A 25133-nucleotide genomic window follows, 5' to 3' on the forward strand; every position below is an offset into this window, starting at 1 on the left:
GTCTACATAAAGAATTCCACCCCCAGCATTTATATTGCTGGTAATACCCCCAGGGCACTATTTTTAAATATCTCTGAGTTAAGATTTTGCTTACTAGTTACTTATATCTTCTAACCTTGTTTTTTTTATTTTCCCTTAGGGAAGACAGGCAATATTTCTAAATATGCAGAATAAATGACATAGTTATAATAAAAACATGAAAAATAGTTTTATTCTATGTCATTTAATCATATACTTATTTAAGTTCACCAGTATATATCATTTGAGGGGCTTCATTAAAATTGAACTTTTAAAAAATATTACAGAATCAGTCACATTAGCAACCAATTAATACCTGTTGATTATAATAAAATGAAAGTATCTCCACTATGTAAGTAATTGATCGTACTTTTAAATACTTCATTTGAATGAATTATAACCTAATAGGAGTGACTATATAACTTCTAGGAATTTTTTGGTCTTATTTTTGTTTTTTGTTCTTGTTTAAGAAATAGATGTATCTTTGAATAAAGATATACAACATAATGGTTCGTGTGAAATTAAAATCAATGGGGATTAAAAATACCTGAATATTTGGTAAATATTTTTCAAATGATTGAAGAAGTATCTTAAACTTTCTAAATGTTCCAATTCTAGTTAATAATATGTTACGTGCTTACATGTCATACTGACACAAGCAAATACTCTTGCATGTTTTGTTTTGAAACCATTTCTGGATTTAAAAAATCATGACATAATACTGAAATTTTGCTGTTTCTACTTACTGAAGGATTTTTCTGATTTTAGTTTTTCAAACAAAACATTGGTTGAAATTAATTCTCCCTTCCTAGATTGGAATTTATGTAATACATAAGACCAGATATTTACCTCCTGAAATGTGTTGCAGAAAATAAGTCTATACAGTTACATGTTTTAGAAATTATAAATTCTGAGCAAAACTACCTCTAGGAATGAAGGGGAATTGATGAAAATTAGGGAGCAGAGTTCCACATGGTTTTAAATTATTCTGTTTCCTTGGAAACCAGCTGCTGCAGATGCATTTTGCTTTCTTTGGCTAAAAATATCATCCTTTTAATAATCGCTAAGGGAAAGGTTCTGAATAAACCAGAGTATATTGTTGCTGCTTTTTATAATTTCCTTAATGGTTCACGTATTTTGGATGAAAAGTAGATAAATCCATTCTCAATCAGCATTTCCTATCAGCCCTGGCAGACGTCTGCAGGTCTTATGAAAACAAGACAACTGTGGTAGCTTCTACTGCAGAGTACTGGAGAAGAGAGAGGGAGGGAGGGAGATTGTGTGTGTGTGTGCTGGAATGGAGGTGTGTGTGTGTGTGTGTAGGGTGAGAGAGAGAGAGAGAGAGAGAGAGGGAGAGAGAGAGAAAGAGAGAGGGAGGAATGAAAGAAAACAGTTAAGAGTCTCCCATCCAAATTGAGGATGAAACAAGGCAAATGAAAACCATGTCAGGTTGCTTAGTAAGAGAAGGCAAGACAAACCGATTTGTTTTCCTTGAATGCAAACATTTAAATGTAGATTTTTTAATGGAGATCACTATATTTTCTCCTTTTTCATAATGGTTTATTTTCTGTTTTTCTTTATGTTTGCAGTGGTTTGAAATATACTGAACATGACAATACATTAAAAATTTTTTTAATGTACTGCTGAGTTTAACCATAAAAGAAAAGCTTAAGAGTATATGTTCAGGCTGTAGATAGTGGGGAGAATTAAAAACATATTTTGACATAGTGGAGTGAGATTTTTTTAAACTTCATGTTTAGACTGCGTTTTTTCATTAGTGCAGTCGTATCCTTATCTTGGTAATCTATTTAATAAGTAAAAAAAAAAAAGAAAAAAAATTACTCATTCCAGCAACTTAAAAATAATCCGATTTAATATCAGGGTAATTTATTTTTAATTTTAAAAGATTTATACATGCATATATATATATATTTATGCTTTATTTGAACCATTTTGCTTTATTTTAAAAGAAAACTTTTATGTGACTTTGCTCTGTAAGGAAAAACTATCACAGTTGTTCTTTTTTTACCTTAGGAGATTTCTTAAATTAAAATATTTTCATTATGTATGCTTTTAGAACTACATTGTCATCCCAAACACTGTTTTTTCTTTCAGCATTTGTTAAGAGAAAAAAAATTATCATAAGCTTTTATAGCATTCCTATTATTGTTATTATAATTCACATGAGACTCCTCTCTACCACTCATTTAAATATTTTTGACATGTAATAGTTTATTTTCATAATATTAACCTTAGTCTATTAGATTTAGTGTTAGCAATGTAGCAAATAAAGTACCATGAGTTTAAACCATGTGTTAAAGTATTTAATACCTAGCCAATACATTATGTAAAGTTAAATTAATTTGGTATGTCACTACTTCATTTTCCAAAAGGGGTTAGGATCATGGGAAGATTTCAATTTTATCAATTAACATGGGCAAAACACTTCAATGTCAACACTACCAGAATAAAAACAGAAATACACCCAACCAATCAGAAGGACTAGTAAATGGATTATGTAACCTGTGTGAATGACTCCTGTACCAGACCCAATCCAAATTATCAAGTGTATTTCAAGTTATGGAAAATAATATGTTACATAGGCTTAGATGATTTCTAAGTTTGATAATTTAAAAGTACGATAGTGTCTATTAACTGCTTCATGCACCTTTCTTTGCTAAAAGTATCCCGCCAGAATCATAGGTAAGGTGTGGGCCTCTTAAGTCTCACAAGTAGTAAGGACAGTGAAATATTTAATAACGTCCTCTGTAATGTGGGTAGGTAACTTTACATCTGTAATGGAAATATGCTAGTTTGGCAAATAATTCCATGTTGCTAGAAATGAGGAGTGGGATTTATAAGAAATGGAAACAACACCAGACTAAGAAAGCGTGGGTCAGATTTCACCATATTCTCTTGTGGTGGGATGTAAGGTAATCCTGGAAAATGAAAAATCACATTAACATTTGTACTACAGGACACCGTAACTCAAAAGCCTTGTGGATCAGATGTTATTTTTGACTTTATATTTAATACCTGATAGTTCCATATAAGGCTTATATAGGAATGGAAGGGAGATAGTCCAAAGCATTGTCATTACCATTTTTGTAAATCAGGGAACAAGTATGGACATGATTATCAAACTAATGATCACATTGGATACTTTGCACATCTACACGAATCATTTGTGCCAGTCATTTAATTTCTTGGTCAGGTGTTCATATCTCAGTTATTATAATGGACTAAATATTTTGACCTAAAAATATTGAATGTACATGCTCTAAGAATACAAATTCAATATGACTTTTCAAGCATTTGAGATTGTAATGATTTTGATAAGTGTCAATGCTAATTCTAAGCTTCAGATGTTATCAAGGAAACCACTTTGACATGAATAAATTTCAAGGTTTATTTTAGTCTCATAGTCAGAAAGGAAGACAGTGACCCTGTGATCTATTTTCCAAGACCCCTTTATACTTTATATAGATTAAAAGTTTAACATATTTTCTTCCCAAACAACAACAAAGCATGGTGCACACATTTCTCAATTTTTTCTGACTTATGCACATTAGTTACAAATGACATTATTTTCAAGAAAAATACCAATAAAAATAGTTTGATGCACATTTTTATATATTTAAAGAACATTTATTATAAAACATTTGACAAAGTCAATTTTCGTATATCACCTGTGCATATTTTAGTCTTCTGTTATCCTGGAAGCATAGGACTCACCTATAGAGATAATTTTTCCTAGAGTCCTCATTTTGCTTGTGAAGTAACTAAGGCACACATTATGATTTTTTGATTGGGAACTAAGTATTTGCTCGTGCAAAATCGCAATAACCAAATACTATGTATTTGTGTCAAATATTGGATATTTGTGTTAAAAGACTGGTTGAAAGAAAAGCAGAGTTTGTGGAGAAAAGCTTCGGAGAAAGGTTGATAAACGAGGTGTAGCCACATCATCTCCAGTGCATAACAACCTGAAAATTCTCCACTTTAGACCTGTCCTGGTATCTAGGGGTTGACTAAGAAAATGCTTCTTAGCATTTTCTCCTTGTCCTTCTTTCTAAAACAGTCACACTCTCCTTGGCTTTTTGCGTGTACTGTCAGGGTCAGAAATTCATTTTTTATTTGTTTTCTAGCAAGTGTCAAAGCAGTTGGTTGCCATCCTTGTGTGGCTATATCATAGCATATTAATAAATGAAATAAACAGAACTCCTCAATATATTCACAAAAATTTTCATTTCCCTTTTTCTCCCCAGGTTAGGCTAGGCATGAAACACCAATAGCTATCATCATTTGTTACTGAGCTAATAATACTGGTTGGGACAGTGGCAGGATATGTATGCAGAAAGCTTCTGGGAAAGGTTTTCCAAAGTGACACAAAGAAATCTTTTGTTTAATCAAAGTTATCTTCAGGTGGCTCATAAAATTTATACTTAAAATTTTAGATTATTTAACCACTGTGATAACAAAATGTTTTAAGTGGACCCAAGAGGATTTCATAGGGTGCCCACTGAAGTCACCTAGGGCTGAGTGTCAAGGGGGAAAACTGGTTTGGAAGACTCCATATAATCTTCAGTCTTTAGAGATCTTCACAGGATATATAGGTGAGGCTAATGAGAGAAGCCCATCCTGCCCTGTGCTACCTGCATAGCTCCTTGGTGTTGTCATCATAGCCGTGTCCTTAATGTCTCTAAAGTCTTATATTCAAATATTTATCTTGTAATTCTTAGTATCAAGCTTTTTCTCTATCTCTGTATCAATGCCTAGTACAGTACATGCAGTATTTGCTCCAAGTTGTTTTTTCTGACTAAATACTTAGAAGGATGGTCCTGTTAGTCATCTAGCCTTTCCTAGCCTCCCAGTGGCAGACAATCTTACATCCTAAGGCTGTCCTTTCCTTTCATGTACTTCTCTATGAATGCTCTTCAATGTGACAATATCCATGTAGTATAAATGTCACGAAGCCAGCAAAATATCATATTGCATAAATTTTTTTGTACAAACTACATTTGAGCTTTCCTATGTTACCAAGGGATTTCATCTGTATACACTCCCTATTTTGTGCTATTCAGCTTTGTTTCATTATAATATAATCCTTTGCCCTTCAAATCAGCAGGTTCTGTATCCACAGCCTCAATCATAGATCAAAAATATTTGGGGAAAGCAATTGCCTCTTTACTGAACATCTACAGCCTTTTCTTCTTGTCCTTATTCCTTAAATAACATAGGTTAACAATTATTAATATAGCATTTACATTGCATTAGGTATTATAAGTGACCTACAGATTATTTAATGTATACAAGAGAATGTGAGTAAGTTATATGCAATATTCTGTCATTTTAAATGTGGGACTTGAGCATCTATGGATTTTACTATCCTGGGAGGCCGAATGTCTTGGAATAATTTCCCCTGGTACTGAGGAATAACTATTGTATTTCTGTTACACACACACACACAAGCTGTCATATATTAATCAATGAGTTAATTGTCAATTATTGTAATTATAAGGGTTATATTTATATGTAATATAATTGTTAATGATGTTGAAATAAGAACATACAGTCATATCTATTTCACCAATCTCTTATAGATACAGTCTGGGGCCAACAAATTTCACTCACATAAGCTAAAAATGTCCAGCAACGTTTGATTGGTCAAAACATTTGGGCCTGGGCCATAGCTCAGTGGTAGAACACTAGCCTAGTGTGCTTAAGGCCCTGGGTTTGATCCCCAGCACCAATAACAAAATTGGTCAGCAATGCTTTTATGCTGCTCTTTGCCTGCTTTCTTCCAATTATGTTGTATTCTGGTGAACAATCCTAAGCCAAAATGTATGGCAGGTGACAATACTTGATCAGCTCTAAAGAAACCAGTGTGCTCAGAATTAATATGCATGTTTTACTGGGACTTAATATGCTTTATGATAAAAGAAAGCCAGTAATGTGAGACTTTAAAAAGTCATTTGATGCAAATATCACCACGGCCAGGTAGAACTGGCAAACGGCCCCTTCCTCCAAACTCAAACAAACAAACAAAACAAGGCTTACTACTCTGGTGACAGGGAGTCTGAAGAGAAATAGTGGTTGCCAATGCCAGTGGGCCATACGTGTGTTCATTTATATGATAACTGTGTTGTGGTAGGCATACTTTCCTTAAAGAGGTGGTTCAGCCAATCAGGCCATTGTATGCCTGTTTCCAGAAATGCATCCCCTGGGCTAGTGGGATACTGTAACTTTGGCTTACCTTTTGGTTCTTTAGGCAGTGCTAGGTAATCATATATGGGCTGCATAATGGGCTTTGCAATCAGACAGACACTCTCCTACTGCCCATTTGAATTTGGGTTAATTACTTATGCTATCTGAATCTTAGTTTTCTTATCTAAAACATTCATTATCTGTAAAAACTTACCTAGGTCATACTGGTAGATATATGGAGAGTATTCTTTACTGCAGAATTTGGGACTTAGTAAGCCACCATATGCATTTTAGTTGTTTCTGATAGTCCTCTTTTTCAGTTTATAAGGCAAGAGTGGACAGAGCAAAAAAAAGTAATACTCAAGATTTTAATGACTTTCTAGGTATTATTCTTCTTAGTGGTTGAAAAAAATTCACCTTGATTGGGTAGTTTTTTATTTATTCCTTATTAACTACAATTAAATCCTGGGGCATTAGCTGACAAAGTCAGTACGGGTAGATGGGAGAATTGTAAAAATAAATCAGAATCATTAAAGAATAGAAATGGTATGACTTTCAGAATAGAAAAATGAAGGAGTGCTTTCTAAATTGGGGCTTGGTTCTGAGAAAACCAATAAAATAAATTGGATATTTCATGAAGAAAATTTTCTATGGTAAAACATTTTGGAAGAATCTGGATGATATTTAAATAAGACACATTTTTGTCAAGGTTTTAACTAGCACAACTTTGAGACTCTCTGAGAAGGATATTTAATATTAAAAAATTTCCAAACCTATTTGATATTTGATCATATATCCTCTTCCCAACACACACATACACACATACACGAATCACCTTTAAAATCTTGTGGCTCATATTTTGTGTATGTTAAATTATCCTCTTTCACACACACACACACACGCAAACCCACACATGATCACCTATTAAAATCTTATGGCTCATATTTTGTGTATGTTAAACACATATGCATTCTTCATCAGAGTAATGTATTCAAGTGTTCTTTATTTCCTTTCTTTCCTCTGTATTTTGCTCATATCCTAGAAAGCAACATGTGCACTTCTTTTTAAAAATATTTGCTGTCCAAAAAAGAATTGCATAAAATATAGTGATTCCATTTTGTTTAAACTGTTCTTTACAAAGGAAATTCTGCAAACGACTTCTTTGTTGTTATGTAATGCCTTCTATTTACCTTTGTTTCCATTTCAAGTAGTCTTTAGTTATTTATCAAACATTTCTTGAATTTCTGAATAAGATCCCATTGAGCTGTTCACAGTCTCTCAAGAACTAGCAAGGACACCTATGCAGTTTTATATAGAGGGGTGCAGCGCAACCATGAAGAGCAGTCTGTGGGGCACTGGGACTAGCTGGGCTTTGAGCCCAGTCCTGCTAGGTAGTACCTTTGTCAGTGTACATAAGTTACTTACATTCTGTGCTTCATGTTGCTCAATGATAAAACAGAAATAATACTTAATTCATAGTCATTGTAAGTGCAAATAAGGTGACACGCTCACAGAATTTAGTTTCTAGCACCAAGTAAGGACTCAGCAATATTATTATGATGTTTATTTTTACACAAAGTAATTTGTGGACTAAAAGAAAGAAACATAGAACACGATTCCCAGGGAATTCTCATTTAAACTCTGGGTAAAAAGATTGCCCATAACCTATTTCCTCTGCAAGGTAATATAAAAATAAAAGCCCAATGGTGCTTTTTACAGCTGTAATAAAATGTTTCTAAACATAATATTTACCAGGAAGAAGAAAACTGGCTTAGATAATCACACACACATACATAGAAACCCATTTGAAAAAAAAAGTTATTACAGTATATGAGAAAAAGTTTAGTCAAAGTATCCAAAGAAAACAATCTCAAGCAGTGAGACACCATCAAGGTCAAAGCACATGCTGATTAAAGCCTGTTTTGAAGTGTGTTAGAAATGCCTGTGTTTGAATTCTGATTCTAAGACTAATTACCTCTATGACCTTGGCCTGATCATCTAACCTCTGTGCTTCATTGTCTATCTCTAAATGACATTAATAGCAATGCCTACCTGATGTGGGTGTGATAAAGATTAAACAAGTTGATATATGTTGTATTAGTTTTCTCTTGTTGTGTAACAAATAATTATAAGCTTAACAACGCAAATCATATTCATTCATTAACTTACAGTCCTGTGGGTCGGAAGTCCTGGCATTGTGGCTGTGCTCTCTGCTCAGGGCCTCACGTGGCTGGAAGCAAAATGTCAGGTTGGCTAAGCTCTTAACTGCTTTGCTCTGGAGTAAAACCTACTTCCAGGGTCATCCTCCCTGTTGACAGAATTCCACACCCTTAGGGTGATAAGGTAGTGAGTGGTCCCTGTCTCCTCCTTGCTCTCGGCCAGGGGCTTCCCTGTGTTCCTAGAGGCTGCACCATTTCTTTGTCGTGTATCCCCTACCAGCTTCACACAAAGAGTGCTGCTCACGTTGAATTTCCACCGTTCTTAACATCTGGCCTCTAGACCATGATTTAAAGAGCTTATGGGATTAGGTCTGACCCACCTACATAGGCCACCTGTCAGGTTCCTGGTTTGGGAACCTTAATTCATATGTAGAACCTCTTTTGCCATATAGCATAAGCATAACCACAGAAATGTTATCTCAGCATCTTCACAATCCTGGAGTTATTCCGGCATAAGGCATGTGTAGCAGGAGCCAGGGAGTATCAGGGGCCACCTTAGAATCCTGCCTACTAACCTGAAAGGTGCCAGGGCAGTGCTTGGCACAAAATAAGCAGTAACATGTGTTTACTATGATGATTATTTTGAAAAGTTAACAAATTTACCAAATTAAAAAAAAAAAATAGCAATGCCGCTGTATTTGCAAAATGCTGGGGAAATCCTACTCCAGTGTACCATTAAAGAAATACAAATTGGCAGAACCTTTCTGGCAATCAAATTGGCAATGTGTTTGGAAAGCCCAGCACTTCCACATCTAGGAATTCAACTAAAAATATAATCAGAGATTAAAAAAAAAGAAAGAAAATGTTAATTATACTGTGATTTAAAATAACAAATACTTGAAAAGAAATCAAACATGTCCCTTCAGAGGTGTTTTTTGAGTATTTTGGCATAACTCCTGAGTGAAATACTATGTAGCCTTAAAAACAAACACAAAAACAAATGAAACAAAACACGTGAGGTTGGAAAATATTGAATGAGGAGGGGACATTTTCACATTACAGAAGAAAAATTATAGTTTATTAAATTGCATATCTCATGTTAATCAATTCACACTCCTTTCTGAATGGTGAGGTTGCTTTTGGCAAGATTTGGTCATTTGAGGAAAAAAAACATACCTTGACAAGCCCCCTCAGATTGCTGCAGGTCAAACCAGACTTCAAGAGACTGTGGGAGCCCCAGCAGTCTTTTTGGAGTGTGAAGCAGGCATTGGTGAGATGGAGCCATTTGACAAGGAGGGGCTCATGCCAGGACACTGCCTGATCATGCCCACCCACCCAAAAAGGGCATCCTCAAAAGGAAGAGTTGGCATCATCTCCCCTAGCATCCTGTGGCAGCCATGCACACAATCTCTCAAAGAACAAATAATGCAATCTGACCTTCACTTCTAATTTTTATTCCTCTTTGTAGTCACCTGATTGAATTTCACTCTCAGACAAGATTTTAGAGTGTATCTGTCATTTTAGTTGTAATGCGAGTTATGGTGGAATACATACTATGTACCAATGGCAGGGAGATGTAGAAATTAACAATCATTAGAACACCCACAGTGCACATTCTAACACTATCAGACAGCTACTTTAAAGGCCCATTTTACTGGTGAGTAACTCAGGTAGATACAAATTAAATATCTTGCTCACAAAATCCTGAGGGAATGGTAAAACCAGATTTTGAAGAAATGGACTTTATACCCGCAAATTCCTGGTGGTTCCTTGAACTCTATATTTAAAAAAACAGAACAACAAATAAACCTCTCTAGGATTTGTTGTTGTGGTTGTTGTCATTGTTCTGAATATTTAACTCAGTAGGGACTTTACCACTGAGCCACATCCCCAGCCCTTTATATTTTTAATTTTGAGACAGGGTCTCTCAGAGTTTCTGAGGGCCTCCCTAAGTTGTTGAGGCTGGCCTCAAACTTGAAGATTCTCCTGTCTCAGCCTCCCAAGGTACCAGAATTTTAGGCATTAGCCACTGTACCTGGATCCCCAGGACTTTTGAATGTTTACCTAGGGTAACACCTATCGCAGAACATAATAGGCTTCCCTATACATGAAGACAAATTGGTAGTAACAGTGAAGATTGTCTTTCTTTTCTTCTTCTAAGATTATTTTCAACCCTTGAATTTCACAGATGCATGCGCCTTTAGTTGAGGGATCCAAAGAGCACCACAAATTCAGATTAAAACAATTTTGCTGTTTGCGCGGTGGTGCATGCCTGTAATCTAGCAGTTTGGGAGGCTGAAGCAGGAGGGTTGTGAGTTCAAAGCCAGTCTCAACAACAGGGAGGCACTAGGCAACTCAGTGAGACCCTGTCTCTAAATAAAACACAAAATAGGGCTGGGGATATGGCTTAGTACTTGAGTGCCCCTGAGTTCAATCCCTGGTTACTCCACCCCTGCGCCAAATATAAAAAAAAACATTTTTGCCCATTTACATTTCAATGTAAAAGGAGATATGCCAAACTATATAGTCTCTGGAACTAGCATCTTTCCGTAGACTTTGAAACTAGTCCAGTTTCTTTTACCTCTAGCTCTTGTATGACTAAATTCTTGATAAAAAAAAATCTAAGCCCAGATCTCCTAGAATCATTGTCCCATGTTTTGCTTTCTCCCCACATTCCCAGGAACACTTAATCTTCATTCAACTTTATTAACCTTTATTCTTCATTTATCTTTCTTTTGCAGCATGGGGTGTGGGGCGGGAGATGAGTACCAGAGATTGAACTCAGGGGCACTCAGCAACTGAGCCACATCCCCAGCCCTATGTCTTATTTTATTTAGAGACACTGTCTCACTGAATGGCTTAGTGCCTCGCTATTGCTGAGACTGTCTTTGAACTCTGGGATTATAGGCGTGTGCCGGCCTGGCTTTCATTTATCTTTAACTCCAACAATTTGTCCCTATTCGTTCTTTCACTTTCTTTCTTTCTTTCATTTTCTTTCTTTCACTTCCTCCCTCCCTCCCTCCCTCTATCCCTCCCCTCTCCCCTCTTTCTTCTTTTGTTGTAGTGCTAGCTGTAGAACGCAGGACCTCATGCATGCTGTACCACTGAGCTACCCCCAGCTCTGCCCCCATTCTTATTCTTCTTCCCAGTTAAACTCTGGTAAGCAAACCAAGCCCATGACTGTACCTTAGCATATATCAGGCATCCTTGCAATGAGGAGGAGAGGGAAAAATGTAAAAATAAAGATATGGTTGTGGAGGGTTACCATTCAGTACATTTGTTTTCTGGGTGGGTATTTTATATTATTATTATTATTATTTTTTACTGGGTATTGAACCTAGGGGCACTTAACACTGAGCCACATCCCCAGCCCTTTTCTCTATTTTATTTAGAGATGGGGTCTGGCTGAGTTGCTTAGGGTCTTGTTAAGTTGCTGAGGCTGGCTTTGAACTCACAATCCTCCTGCATCAGCCTCCTGAGCTGCTGGGATTACAGTCCACAGTCACCCAGCTGGGTAGGGTATTCAAGAGTCTCAGTCCATAATCATAAAATTTCAACCATAGGGTATTTTATTTTATAAAACTCTCCTGATAACACAAACATTTGATACTTATGGAAGGTCCATATAAGTTCTAAACTATTTTTAGAAAACTCGCTTCCATTTGTAGAAAACTCATTCCAATGTATTCAACTTCATGTTAGTATTTTCCTCAAAGTGGTAAATAAGATTTTTACCCTTATTTATTAAACAACCTGCCATTAATTCACGTATTTCTCATCACAACATAAATCAAGCATAAAATCAACAACTCATTTTCTATTCTTACTCTTAAATATTAGTGATCTCCTTTCCCTTTTGAATCTCTAGGTTCATATAAACTTACTAAACTGTCATTTTTAATATTTTAACTCAAAATCTGATTATTCTATGTCTTAATCCATTCAGGGTGCTACAACAAAATCCTATATATTGGGTGACTTATTAACAAATTAATTTCTCACAGTTTTGGAGGATGAAAGCCCAAGATCAAGACACCAGCCATTCAATCAGTGTCTGGCAGGGCTCCTGATTTCACCGTAACCTCATAGCCGTGATGGATGTGATGAATCTCTTCTGGGGCTCTTAGAGGCCCAAAGGCCTTAATCTGAGCTCATAACTTGATCATCTCCCCAACACCCACCTCCTAACACTGTCAGCTTGGGGCTTAGGATTTCAGCTTAAGAATTTTAGAGGAACACAAGCATTTGGATCATAGCAGTTGATTTTTTAAATTAAATTTCTTCTTATTGCACTATAATTATGTATTATAGTGGGATTCATTGTGAAATTTGCATATGCACATAGCAATTTGGTCAGTTTCATCATGGCAGTATATTTTATGAATATACATACTGTGACTATTTTCATGTTAAGCATACTACTAAGAATTATATTTTATATACTTCTCAAAAAGAATTATTGTATATAGGATCAGTAGTAATACAGTATTCCCAATAGGTAGAGGTTTTTTTTTTTTTTTTTAAAGAAACTAATAAGGCATCAACTTTTGGGAATATGGGCCTCTGTTAGGGAATCCTAAAGTAGGATTTAGAATCATCTGGTGTTGGGGTCTTTAGCCCCCTTGCTCTTCTTGACCAGCGACAAGGGAAGGGAGCACTCCCCAACAAGGCCAGACCAGGAAAGGTAGGGCCAACTGACTGCCTGCAACCAGCCCTCCAGCCAGAGGACACGGGAGACCACTCACAGCAGGAACTAGTTTATTGAGGAAGTCACATAGCTTTTTTTGTAGGGTGAAGGCTAGGCAGGAACCAATCAGCTTAAAGGTCAGCAAGGGGGGCGGTGTGCTCGCAGGCGAGAGTCCCATAGGACTATAGGGCAAGCAGGAGCTGATCACGTTTGCGGAACTGTTGTTAACCAATCCCTGATGGTGGTCTGGTTCATCGTCATTAACTTTTGAAACCGCCTTTGAGGCCTTGATCTTGCTCACCCGCCAGGGAGTAAGGAGTCAGCCTGAGTTAGTTAACGTGTCATTAGTCCCAACAATCTGGTTTCTAACAAATATATGTCCAATATTATAATTATTGGTGCTAAAAAACATAAGTCATCTGTATTTCCCTCTGTTAGATAACATTTTCTTTTAGTCATGTACTCTCAAAAAACAGCATTCTGTTTTATAGGATGATTTTTAATATTGTTTAGGATTGCTTTTATTTGACTATGTGAAATAAGACAAATTCAATACAGAACATTACTGTCTTCTCCCTTAGCCGTCTTCCTGTAACTACAGACTTCTGAACGGGAGTAACACCTTAATCTCTCTCACTACTCAGTTTCTCCTGTGTGATCTTGCTCTGTTGCCATGAAGTAATTATAACATGACAATTTTGGTAATAAATCCAGAGAATATTACAACAAAATCAGATTGGTTAAAACAAAGTAGAATGAAAATCTCCCTCTCTCTGTCTCCTAGGAGTCCTTTCCTCCTTATTTTTGTGTTTACTCAGATATTTAACCATAGATCAATCTTTCTCCAATGACTATGCAAAAACATTCAGAGCCTCCAGAGCCTAGATGTGTGAATAGCAAGCACATCTAACAAATCAACACAAATTGTTTACGTTGATTTCATAGTAGATAAATGAATCGAACACTTTTGTGGTGAGACAATTCCAGATAGTTTCCTATAGCTGATAATCATAAGGTACACCATTTTAAAAAATTCACCTCAGCTTTCAGTCTTTCCAAGCTTTTATACAATACCTTTAAAATCACCACAAGTCATTTGAAGACAAGATTGTCCCTCTAACCAAGCAAAGCTTACATCTGATCTCTAAGGCAGTTTTTAAGATGGATACCATTTGGTTTTTTCAAACCAGGTCAATTTAAAGTCAGAGTTCTATAATATTTGCAGTAGCAGGTAATGGTTGTATATTTAAGTTTTTAAAAATGTCAAATAAGTAGGAAGGATTGAGTAAAGTCATTATTAACTTCGTGCCTCCATTTTCCCATCAACAAGTAAATTCTTGATGATTATTTGTCATCTGTGTTTGGCTTTTTCTCTACCAAATTTAAAGAAGTATTTCTTTGGAGTGATGCAGGAAAGCTGACTTTTTCATTGTCACCTTTATTTGCCAAAGCAGTATCACAGAGTGGTAGAAAATACCTGAATTGGTTCTACTTGAAATCTTGCAGGTAATGTGTCTCCATCATCATCAATTAATTGGCAAATCTAGAGACCAGCAGTGGTTCTAGGAAAAATTAGGTGTTCAAATTACATTAGGAAGCACTTTGACTTTATCACTCCTTCTAATTTATTTCTAAATGCTCTCTGGTCCTTCAAGGAGGCTGTTGACTTCTGTAGTCTTCTAACTGGTTAGCTATACTGACTTTAGCCACTCTGTGCCACTGAGTTTTCCCTAGGTATTTTCCCTGATTCTAGAACTTTTCCTTCCCCCCATTAAATCCACTTTCCCTTTATTATAAACCCTCTGTTTCTTATGAACTAACAAGATAATGAGAAGTCTTTCTAAAATATAAACCAGCTCTTGTCATTACATCACTTAAACCCTGTAATAGCTTCTATCTCAGTTAGAGAAGCAGCCCAAATCCTTAAGGGCCCTGCACAGTCTCGCCGAGACACCAGTCTTACCTCTTCCCCCATGGCATTGCTCTCACATCATTCCTCTATCCTGATCCATTCTTCCTTCGGAAGTACAAATTGCTGGCTTCCTTTCCTCCTCTGGATCTTTACCTCCTCACTGTAATATTAGTTCGCTAATGAAATAAAAATAGAATGTTCCTTCTACATGGCCATACCATAGTCACTACGTCATCTCACTGCTTATTTTTCTCCATAGCATTTATCTCCATATGGCATTATTTATTTAATTTATTTACCTGCTTATTGTTTATCTACCCCTACTCCAGTAACTCCCAGTAAGTAAGGACTGATGAAATAAGGAACTTTTTAATATATTGCTTCTTTATCATTCCCTAACATGTAAAATAGTCACTGGAGCATGATGTTTATGGAATAAATAACAAATGTCCTATAAACAAACGTAGATGTTCACTGAATGATGAATGACCTATAAACAATGATCTCTTTCCTATAGAATAAATGACCAACAAGGACACTCAGATTCCCTGGGTGAAAAATGAAACAAAGCAAAACAAAGTGTCGTGCATGGTTGAGACAGGCAGGAGGCTATAAGGTAAATGTGAATCTGTTGAAAGCAAAGCCATGTCCCAGCTGTATGGAAACAGAAAATACAAAAAACAGGAAGATAGCAGAAGAATCTGGAGCAAAAGTGTTCCAAGAAGTATAGTCCCTAAAATTAAGGGAGACCATGAGGTTTATGAGGGGCACAAAGAGGGTGACAAGTCCTAAAAATACTACCTTTTTTTTTTTTTTTTAAAGTTCACTCTAGTTAGATTTGAAACTTAACCACTCAGAAGACATGGCTAGAACTGCCATGCTTGGTTTGATGGATATTTGAAGTTATGACCTGTCCTTGGCAGCATATATTGCACAGGTATTTTTTTGTAAGGTAAAGTGGTTCTCTCAATCAGTGCATCTCTGGTGAAAGGCATTGCAGGTAGTGTGTTGAGTGGACAGGGAAGAGAATGTTGATTCCCTCATCTGTCACCCCTCCAGGTCACAGAGGTAAGTCATTCTTTGTTCATCTAATAGAGCCAGTCCATGTTGGAAGTTACATTACAGTGTAATCTAAAAATTGCTCATTTAACTTTGTAAACCAAATTAATAAGGGAAAGAAGAATATAGAATATGAAAACTAATGGTATAAAGAACTGCTTCTGAGTACCAGGGGACATTGGCAAGGTTTAAAGTGGATTGCGCTAGGTAAGTATGGAGCCAAAATGATGGAGATCTGTGCAGTGGCCTTTCCCTGGGGCCTGGGCCTGCGTTCCCCATTCAGCACAGTTCACACTGTGCACTGCCTATTCTCCTTGATTGTGAGGCCATTTTCTATTGTGCTTATGCTCTCATTTTCCTTTGGGTAAAGAAGTACTTCTTAGTGCCTGTTTTGGTCAGCATCTTTTATGCTGTGACTGAAAGACCTGACAAGAACAATTTTAAGGAGAAAAAATTTACCTGGGGCTCACAGATTCAGAGGCATCTGTCCATAGTTGGCTGATTCCTTTCTTCGAGCTCTGAGATGGGACAGAACATCATGGCAGCAGTGTGTGGCAGAGAAAAGCAGCTGGGGACATGGCCGTAGGGTAGCAGAGAGAGACTTCTCTCAACAAGGGTGAAATATATACCCCAAAAGCATGCACCCAATGATCCACCTCCTTCAGCTACCTGCCTGCAGTTACCACCAGTTAATCCCTATTGATTCAATGATTAGGTGAAAGCTTTCATTAGCCAATCATTTCGCCTCCAAACCTTCTTACGTTGTCGCACACATGAGCTTTTGTGGGACACCTTATATCTAAGCCATAATAGTATCTTTGTTACAAATAGTAGTACATAAAGAAAAGATTAAGAGGACTCATAGTTTTATTACATTAGACCTTGTTTACTTGGTGATGTTTCTTGCTTCTGTAGGAATTTATGTTTGCAACCCCTTGATCACCTTAACTGTTCCTCTGTAACTATGAAGAAATTGTTTTTTTTTTTTTTTTTTTGAGAGGTTTAATGATTCATCTAACTTGACATTAAGAAGTTTTTAAAAATGCATCAGGCTACTTCTGACCAGCTTTCACAGACCATGTTGATACAGAAAATGAAGAGGCTTAAATTAATGTTTTATCCAGCAAAAGATATAGGGACTGTGGTTTGCCATGTATAAAATCTATTCAGACAACCTCCTTGGCATAGGACTTGAGTATTCCCTGTAGCTCTGCTGAATTGACTGGAAACATGATAAGGCATCTAAATTCTGTAGGTATAGCCATCCCTAGCAACCAATTTGATTTTTGATGGACACAGAGCCCCAGGAAAGTAGATGCCTTTGTACCCGAGAAAAAAGAAATCCCTAGCAAGAGAGACATACCCTAATCAGTATGCTCTGGATATGATGGCATGCAAGTAAGTGATCTATTTCATTCTGAACTCTGGCTCTGTCAATGACAGTACATGATTTACTCGAGGAAATCAAATAAACGTATTTGACTTCTGTTTTGACATTTCAAAACACCGAACCATATTTCCTTACGTAGCACTCTTATTCCACATGCTTAATTTTTGCTTTTTTCTTATAAGTTACACTGCCAGAATGAGAATGAAAAGAAGAATGCCTCAGGGTAGAATTATTTTTGGTGCTTCCCAACATGGGAAGAAATTTTTTTTAATTTTTAATTTTTTTAGTTGTAGATGACAAAATACCTTTATTTAATTTATTTATTCATTTATTTATTTTATGTGGTGCTGAGGATCAAATCCAATGCCTCACATGTGCTAGGCAAGCACTCTGCCACTAAGCCACAACCCCAGCCCAGAAGAATAGTTTTTTGCAGGGATGTGGTAGCGCGGTCAGTGTGGTTAAAAAAAAAAAAAAAAAACAAAAAAATACAGTCCCTAAAAATGGCTTTAAAACCTTGACTATGCAATCAGCGGTCAAATACTTCAATGCTCTGTTGCTCCTGTTTCTGTTATAGGTACATGTGACAGCGCTGCAGCTATGAGTGGAATTTTAAAGGGGAAGTTTGAAGAAATTGACGGCTCCTCTCCCTGCTCGTCTGTACAGGAATCAGATGATGATGTTTTTAGCTGTGACAGTGCTGATCGTGTTGATAGTGTCAATCCGTCCATGTCTAATCATTTTACCCGTGAGTATCTGAAGTCATATTTTCATGTTGTGCTCTAAATTGAACTGAATGGTCAACTCTTGGTGACTTTAGCTTTACACTGTCTTATATCTGCTTCCAACTTCATCAGATCAAATATATTTGCAAATACCATTTTGATTAATTAGACCACAGAAGTATGCTTCTATTCTTCTCTATGGAATGATTACATAGGAGGCAGAATTGAGTCCAATGAGAGATAAGCAGATTGCAACTGAAAATAATTTGGCATGAGTCTTCAGCTTTCTGAGATAGCCATTTTTTGGAAATTTAATCCATTGAGCCATTTAGAACATCTGATATTGGTCAATGAATTGTGAAATATCTGCAGTGGGAATGCAACACTCCACTTCCTAGGCAAGAAAAATGATTTTCTTTTTTGCAGCGTGGGGATCAGACCCAGAGTCTCCTGCATGCTAGGCACATACTCTATCACTAAGCTGAGAAAATGATTTTTGTTTTAAAAAGAATCCTGCTGTGAAATTCATGCTTTGAAAACTGTAAAATTCTATAGTTGTCTCTACACAGGTAAAACAGAGTCAAGACCAGTTTAATGCCCTGGAATACGGACAGTTTTCTTCGCATACATACTTTTCCTAAGTAGGTAATGAACCAAATTATTTAACTTAATATGGCATGTTCTAATTTATAATTCCACCAATTTTCAAATTGTATTCCTTGCAAAAGATACACATATGAAGGTTTTAAATAGGTGAACCTTTTCCTATAACTCTGTGTCCATTCAACCTCAATCATTAAGGGAGGAAGATCTCAAAGTTATTTTTTAGAACAGTTAACACTCAAAACAAAAGTAAACAAAGTCAATGAAACCCATAAATTATAAACTGCATTTTAAAGTTGCATTCCATGAGAAAAGGTTAAAATTATTCAACACAAATGAGTATAATTCAAGAGATGTAATTTTCACAATAGGATGTTTTTCTTTTCTTCCCTACTTTTTTCCCTATCATTATTTTTCTAGGCCATTTGATTTGGGGATTTTAAATTCACTAAAACATCCTTTTAAAATTCACACTAACGTTTATGTAATGTGATTCTAACTATTATAAGTACATTTTTTATTTCTCGTCCTTCTCTCCCCAAGAATTTGAACTTTTTTGAATTTATAAGTTCTCCACTGTTGTTAGAAGAATTTAGAATTCAAAGTAGATAAAATTTTATAAGAATGTTTAGCCTTTGCTTTATTTATCTTTTGACTAAAGTAACATTTTTAATGAAGACCTTTTTAAATGTATAAAAGAATGAGGAGGAGATAAAGAAATACTTGGTGCAGGAGAGAGAAAGTAATAACTATTTTGATGACAAAATTCTCCAGTTACACAAAATTATAACCAGACCCTGGATTTTGGGGAGATATATTTTATTTGAGAATTGCTTCTAGCCTCTCCACACCTTCTAAAACAGTATAATGTTGTGGAGGACACTGATAGTGCCTTTTATATTTTGCTGTCACCTGCAGTACCTAGAGGGTATACATGTTTAGAATTCTTTATTGGGTGAGCAGATTAATTTCAGACAATTCTTAACAGCTGGAAAGAATGAGTGCACAGGGTTCTTATCCTTAGAAAAGCAACAGTGCACATTCAAATTCAGTACCCTTGGGAACACTGTGATGATGCCCTTTCTGTGTACTTCGGAGAATCCTTTTCCAAACCCCAGAGGTCTGCAGGAGCTGCCTAACATTTCTCAATCTTTTTTCCTTTAACCACTCCTGAAAAGCATCATCAGTCTAAGACCCCATTTCTTTGCAGTACCACCTTATCTAGTACAGCGCATCATTTTCCACACCCCTGTGCCTTTTTTTCTTTCTTTCTTTCTTTTTTAATCTTCAGCATGCTTTTAGACTCCTTGTGTCTATGCCTCTCCTAAAGTTACAAATTGGTTTTCTCCTGGAAAAATCAATTGTAGGACTTCTCTATGCAAGACATCTATTGATTTCTATAGCTTGTGAGTTCACAAAGTACCTATAATGTTCATTTAAACATCATCAGATCTTACGATAGTGGCTCAAGATGCTTTCCAGATGAGACTGTTGTTCTGATGGTTTAGAGGAGTTGAAATATTATAGCTCAGGTAGAATCCCTGCACAGCTCTGTGGAAGAGTGAAAGTTCCAGTGGAAAGGGATTTTATTTTTTAATAACTATTTTGATATGTGATCATAAATATTCTGTTTCATCACCATTGCTACAGTCCACTGAGGTGAAGACACATATCCACTGTAGTCAGAGGAAAAATAATGGGCAGCCACAAGATTTGATGAGTCTTTTCCAGCAGTGCTGTTAATGTGTTTTTTCTTTGTGAATTTTCAAGGGCTTTAAGGGAAACATTTGCTGATACTCCTCTGTAAGAGAAAATGATTGCATCATTGAGCAATTTGTAATGAGTGTGTAACCAGAGCCATGACTTGGAATAAACAGTGAAAAGGAAGGGTAAAGAAGAAGAGATGGAAAAAGTGACCTACAGAGGACTTTTGTTACTGTGGGTTCTGCTTACCTGATCTCAAATACAAAACCTTATTAACTGTTTTGCAAAGTTGGACAAATTGAAAAAAGAAACTGAGTTAGTTTCTTTAGGAAGAAGAAGACAAAACAACCATAAAGAGTTCAACCTCATTTTTAATTCAAACAATGTTAGGACTAGCAGGTGAGAGCAGGCTGATTCCATTATTTTACAGATGTGAAGACTAAGGCCCAGGGAGAGTTACTTTGACAAGAATCAAAATATGAGCTGGTGGCAGAGGACTTTAATGTAGATCCCTAGAGTCTTCCTTTCTACTAGACCATGCAGCTGGCTGAAGGTTCAGTAACATGCCTGACTACTAAGTACAGGGACCCAGACCCTCAAGCAGAAGACATGGCTGTGTCTTTTATGCCAGTTCCTCCTAGAACTAGAGTAGTGTATCTTATGGTAAGGGTAAATGGCATCTCATCTCTTTTTTTTTTCCAGTTGGTTTCTGGTGAAAGCTTTCACATGCCCTGGCTTTAGGATAGTGCCATTGATGGGTTTATGAACAAATTCAGTGAGCACAGTGAAACCCTTGCATGGAATTCAACTTGAGTGTGAAAGAACATTTCACTTCTCTTTTTTGTAAGTGACAGAGCAGACTGTTGAGACTCCATGTGTGTTGCTGACATTGATGGAAATATCTTACAGAAAACATGTTTTTTTTTTTTTTTTTGCATTTACATGATGGAAATTGGTTGGTCCTGGTGACATAATGCTACTTGTGATAACATGGAAATATTACAGTGAAAAGTAGGTGGGTGAAGTATGCAATGCAAATCTTTAATAGCAGCTCCATGTGGAGGGTTACTTCATTTATTTTAAGAGTAAAATCCTTTGTACATTCCACTTTTGCCAAAGGACTGAATGGGCATCATGGACTCTCTGTAAAAAAGATAGCAATATCTTTCTATCCCTTGAACTCTGGGGCCTTGCATTACTTGTTCAATAATTCAAGACTTCGAAAACCCACTTACCTTGCATTTCAGTTGAACTCACTGAGTCACAACTTCTGATTGAATGGAGTAATTACATTCCATTTTGCTGGCTAGGTACAGAGTTGGCTTTTATATTTGTTTGTTTGTTTTAAGCCCTGAAAGATCATTTAAATTTGGCTTTAAACTTAACAGCCAAATTGGACCGAATTTCAAATAATATTTTTTGTGTTTATAACAATGAATCTAGAAAAACAACAGTTGTTATGGTTTTAACTCTCAGTTAGCTCTCATGAAAAACTAAATATAAAGAGAGTCCTGTGGTGTTAATGGTACTGTTTCTCACACCATTTGAAAGAAAAAGCTTTATTGGATGTATTTCATCAGATCTGAAATACATCATAGAAAGTTTCACAATTTCCTACATCTATTTTATTTACTCAAAATGTTTATAGGTAGAATTGATATTGTAGCTGTATTTCATAAAGAGCACAAGGATTAAAGCTCCTATTAAATATTAAAGATGACATCTTCCCATTAGTAATCAAAATATTTTTATTCAACAGCATAATTTATTAAAAAAGAAATGTAAATTTTAGAGTGTTCACATTTTATAGACATCTAGGTAGAGAATCACTTTCTTACTGTGGGATCATCTAAGAATGGAATCAAACAATAAATAAAGGATTGCCCAACTGCAAAATATTGTGGTTTGAAAAATGAATACAAATGAATTTAGATGATTAAAATTCTGTTAACCATCTTCAGAGTACCATAATCTTCTGGCTTTGGTTTGAATACCAGAGATTAACTGGCTTTTTATTTTTTGTTTGTGATGATGATGATGAAGTCGTTGCCTGAAGCGAATGTCCTTTTGTTTTTCAAAAGAATTTAAAATTCATTGTTCAGGGATTCTGATGCTTTCTGACAGCTCTAGGGAAGTATATTTGTGTGCATGCGAATGCAGAAAAGAATTAAACCTGGTCCTGCATAAAAACAAACAAACAAACAAAAAGAGCCAATTGGTGTGATTTCTGAGTAGGCTGCAGTCTTTAGCCTTTGATCCTTTCATTCTGGGAAGTACATGTCTTTATGTCAAAATGTCTCTCTCTCTTTCTTTTCTTTTTTTTTTTTTTTGCCTGAGGAATTTTGGAATAAACTGGAAATATTTTAGTGCCGTAGAATTATTACACAATATGTTTTGCATACTAAATTACTATGATCTGGCATAAACTAGAATAAAGGTTAAAAGTAACATAATGAAGAAAAAGCAATCATTACATTTTACCAAAAGATAAATGTTTGCTTTTCAAGCAAAGACAAACATATAAAAACTTGAACAGGCATTTTATTTTAATGATATTTAATTTCTAGGTAGGAAAGTATTTGCTGTGAGTTAAAATTGAAATGGATTCCCAATTTGTTGTGTTTGCTTTTATCTTATCACACAAATGTAATAATGGAGCAGCAAGAGATTGATTTCCATAATTTACAATTCTAGGAATTTGAATTTTATGAAATGATTTATATAATCAACTATTAAGTTGCTTTAAGATCCTTACAGAGATCTTAATTAACAACATGAAAAATCTCCCCCTCAAAACCAAAGGACACCAAAAAAATTAAAAAGAACCCCAAAACCCAAACTCAAAACAGTTTGCAAAACACAATGAAAGCTGGTGATCATTGCTAAGCAGTGTGCTAAAGCACTAGATACTTCTGCAATGGATTCTATTGGCTGTTGTAAGACTAGCTATTTCTAATGGTGGGACTCATTCTGTAGTGGGCCTTATTAATTGTGACATATGGAGACCTCAGATGCATGAATTATTATTTTATATCATCATTGGATGAATGCTAGTGAAAATACTACAAGATGAAAATGCATATATTTTAGTATTAAATCACATTGATAAAATTCTTTTAAACTAATATTTATAGTTTATGAAATAAGATTTAAATAAATTATATATATGTACCTACATGTGTTTATGTACACATTTCTTCTTGAAATGTATTGTAATGTCTACTACTTCTCCATTTTTGAAAATGTATATATTCTAAATCTTAATGATAGAGTTTGGAGTATTAATCCTATCTTTAAGGACCTTGGTTTGGAAGAAATAATGGCAATGGAATTTAAATATAGCTGATTGCAGAACAAAGCTAGTCCTAGTTCATGATTCCCGCAAAGATGCTGTCCATTGATTTTGTTGTGGTTGTGTGTTTGTTTTTTTGTTTTCTTTTTTTTTGCTATATCAGACCTGACTTTCTACCATTTGCTGTTTCTATGGCAACTTTCATTCTGGCTTGGAGAGTGTGATACAGATTTCAGATTTATTTACATTTTCAGATACATATTTGAAGCACTCTTCACTTACTGAAACATTTATTTATTTATTTTAAAAGCTGGGATATGAAAGGTGATTTTGGTTTTAAGTATTTGTAATACTTTTTCTTAAGCTGAAAAGTTATACAGAACTCGTATACTATGAAATTCATTAAATAATCTCTAGAAAACCTATTCAATGAATTGCCATGTGTCCAATGAAAACAGTTGCATAAATGTATCTGTTGACATAAATATATATTTATATTACCGAACAAGTTTGCAAACTTATATTTGTTTCCTCCGTTTTATAAAATCTTATGAAAGAGGTATGCGTATAATAAGATCCAGAAGGAAAAAGAAACATTTTTCATAGAAATAGAGTAAACCATAAAAGAGTTTTCTTGTGGGTGGTGGACTTATGGATGATTTTTGTTATTTATATTTTTTCTCTATTTGTTATCATATTTATTAGCATAATAACATTTTCTGTGTTCACTCACAATAGCTTCCTAGCATTTTTCACTAATATGATTACTGCTGTTGTGACCTGTTTGTAGATAGATCTTAGAAAAATTCCTACAGGTTGATATATTTCAAACGGTGTTGTTTTAATTGCCCTTCAGAAAACCTTAGCAATATATATGCCCTAGCATTTAAGTGCCAGTTTTCTAAATACCTTGTCCAAACTGACTTACTGGTGATTTTTTTTCCCCTGTGTTAATCTCTTTGTCTCTTTTTCTGTCTCTTTTACACACATGCACACACACGCCCATCAATATAATAAGTGAAAACTGTTACTCCCTTGGTTTTAACTAGCATTTTTCTTAATACCAGGAACCTAATTATTTACATATTTGTCTTTTGTGTATACATACATGTGTTCATGTGTATATTTCACCTATTTAGGCTTTTTATTATTATGGTGGCTTTCGTTTTCATTGTTTCATAATATTAAGAATCAGTTATTTGATGATTGCATTCACAACAATTTTTTTTCATTTTGTCATTTGCCTTATAACATGTTTTTCATTTGCCATAGAAATATGTTTATACAAATATACCATGGATTTTAGATTTTAGGAAATGCTTAAGCAGACCTTTTCTGCTCCCAGGATCAACTGCACACAAATAATTGCTTCTAGGA

General features: G+C 35.5%; 1 protein-coding gene across 4 annotated transcripts in view; it reads left to right on the top strand.

The window, feature by feature from the left end:
- CSRNP3 (cysteine and serine rich nuclear protein 3) overlaps positions 1-25133 on the top strand; it is a 214598-nt gene that overhangs the window by 26186 nt on the left and 163279 nt on the right. For 2 of the 4 annotated variants that reach the window (XM_079134433.1, XM_079134431.1), the window contains exon 2: positions 18010-18180. The gene's annotated coding sequence lies outside the window, so the exon portion shown is untranslated. Of the gene's footprint in view, positions 1-4475; positions 4635-15805; positions 15921-18009; positions 18181-25133 lie in introns of all 4 variants that reach the window. The other 2 variants (XM_079134434.1, XM_079134432.1) reach the window with 2 other exon arrangements.

The sequence above is a fragment of the Sciurus vulgaris genome (assembly GCF_902686455.1).
Source record: "Sciurus vulgaris genome assembly, chromosome: 3".
Lineage (NCBI taxonomy): Eukaryota > Metazoa > Chordata > Mammalia > Rodentia > Sciuridae > Sciurus > Sciurus vulgaris.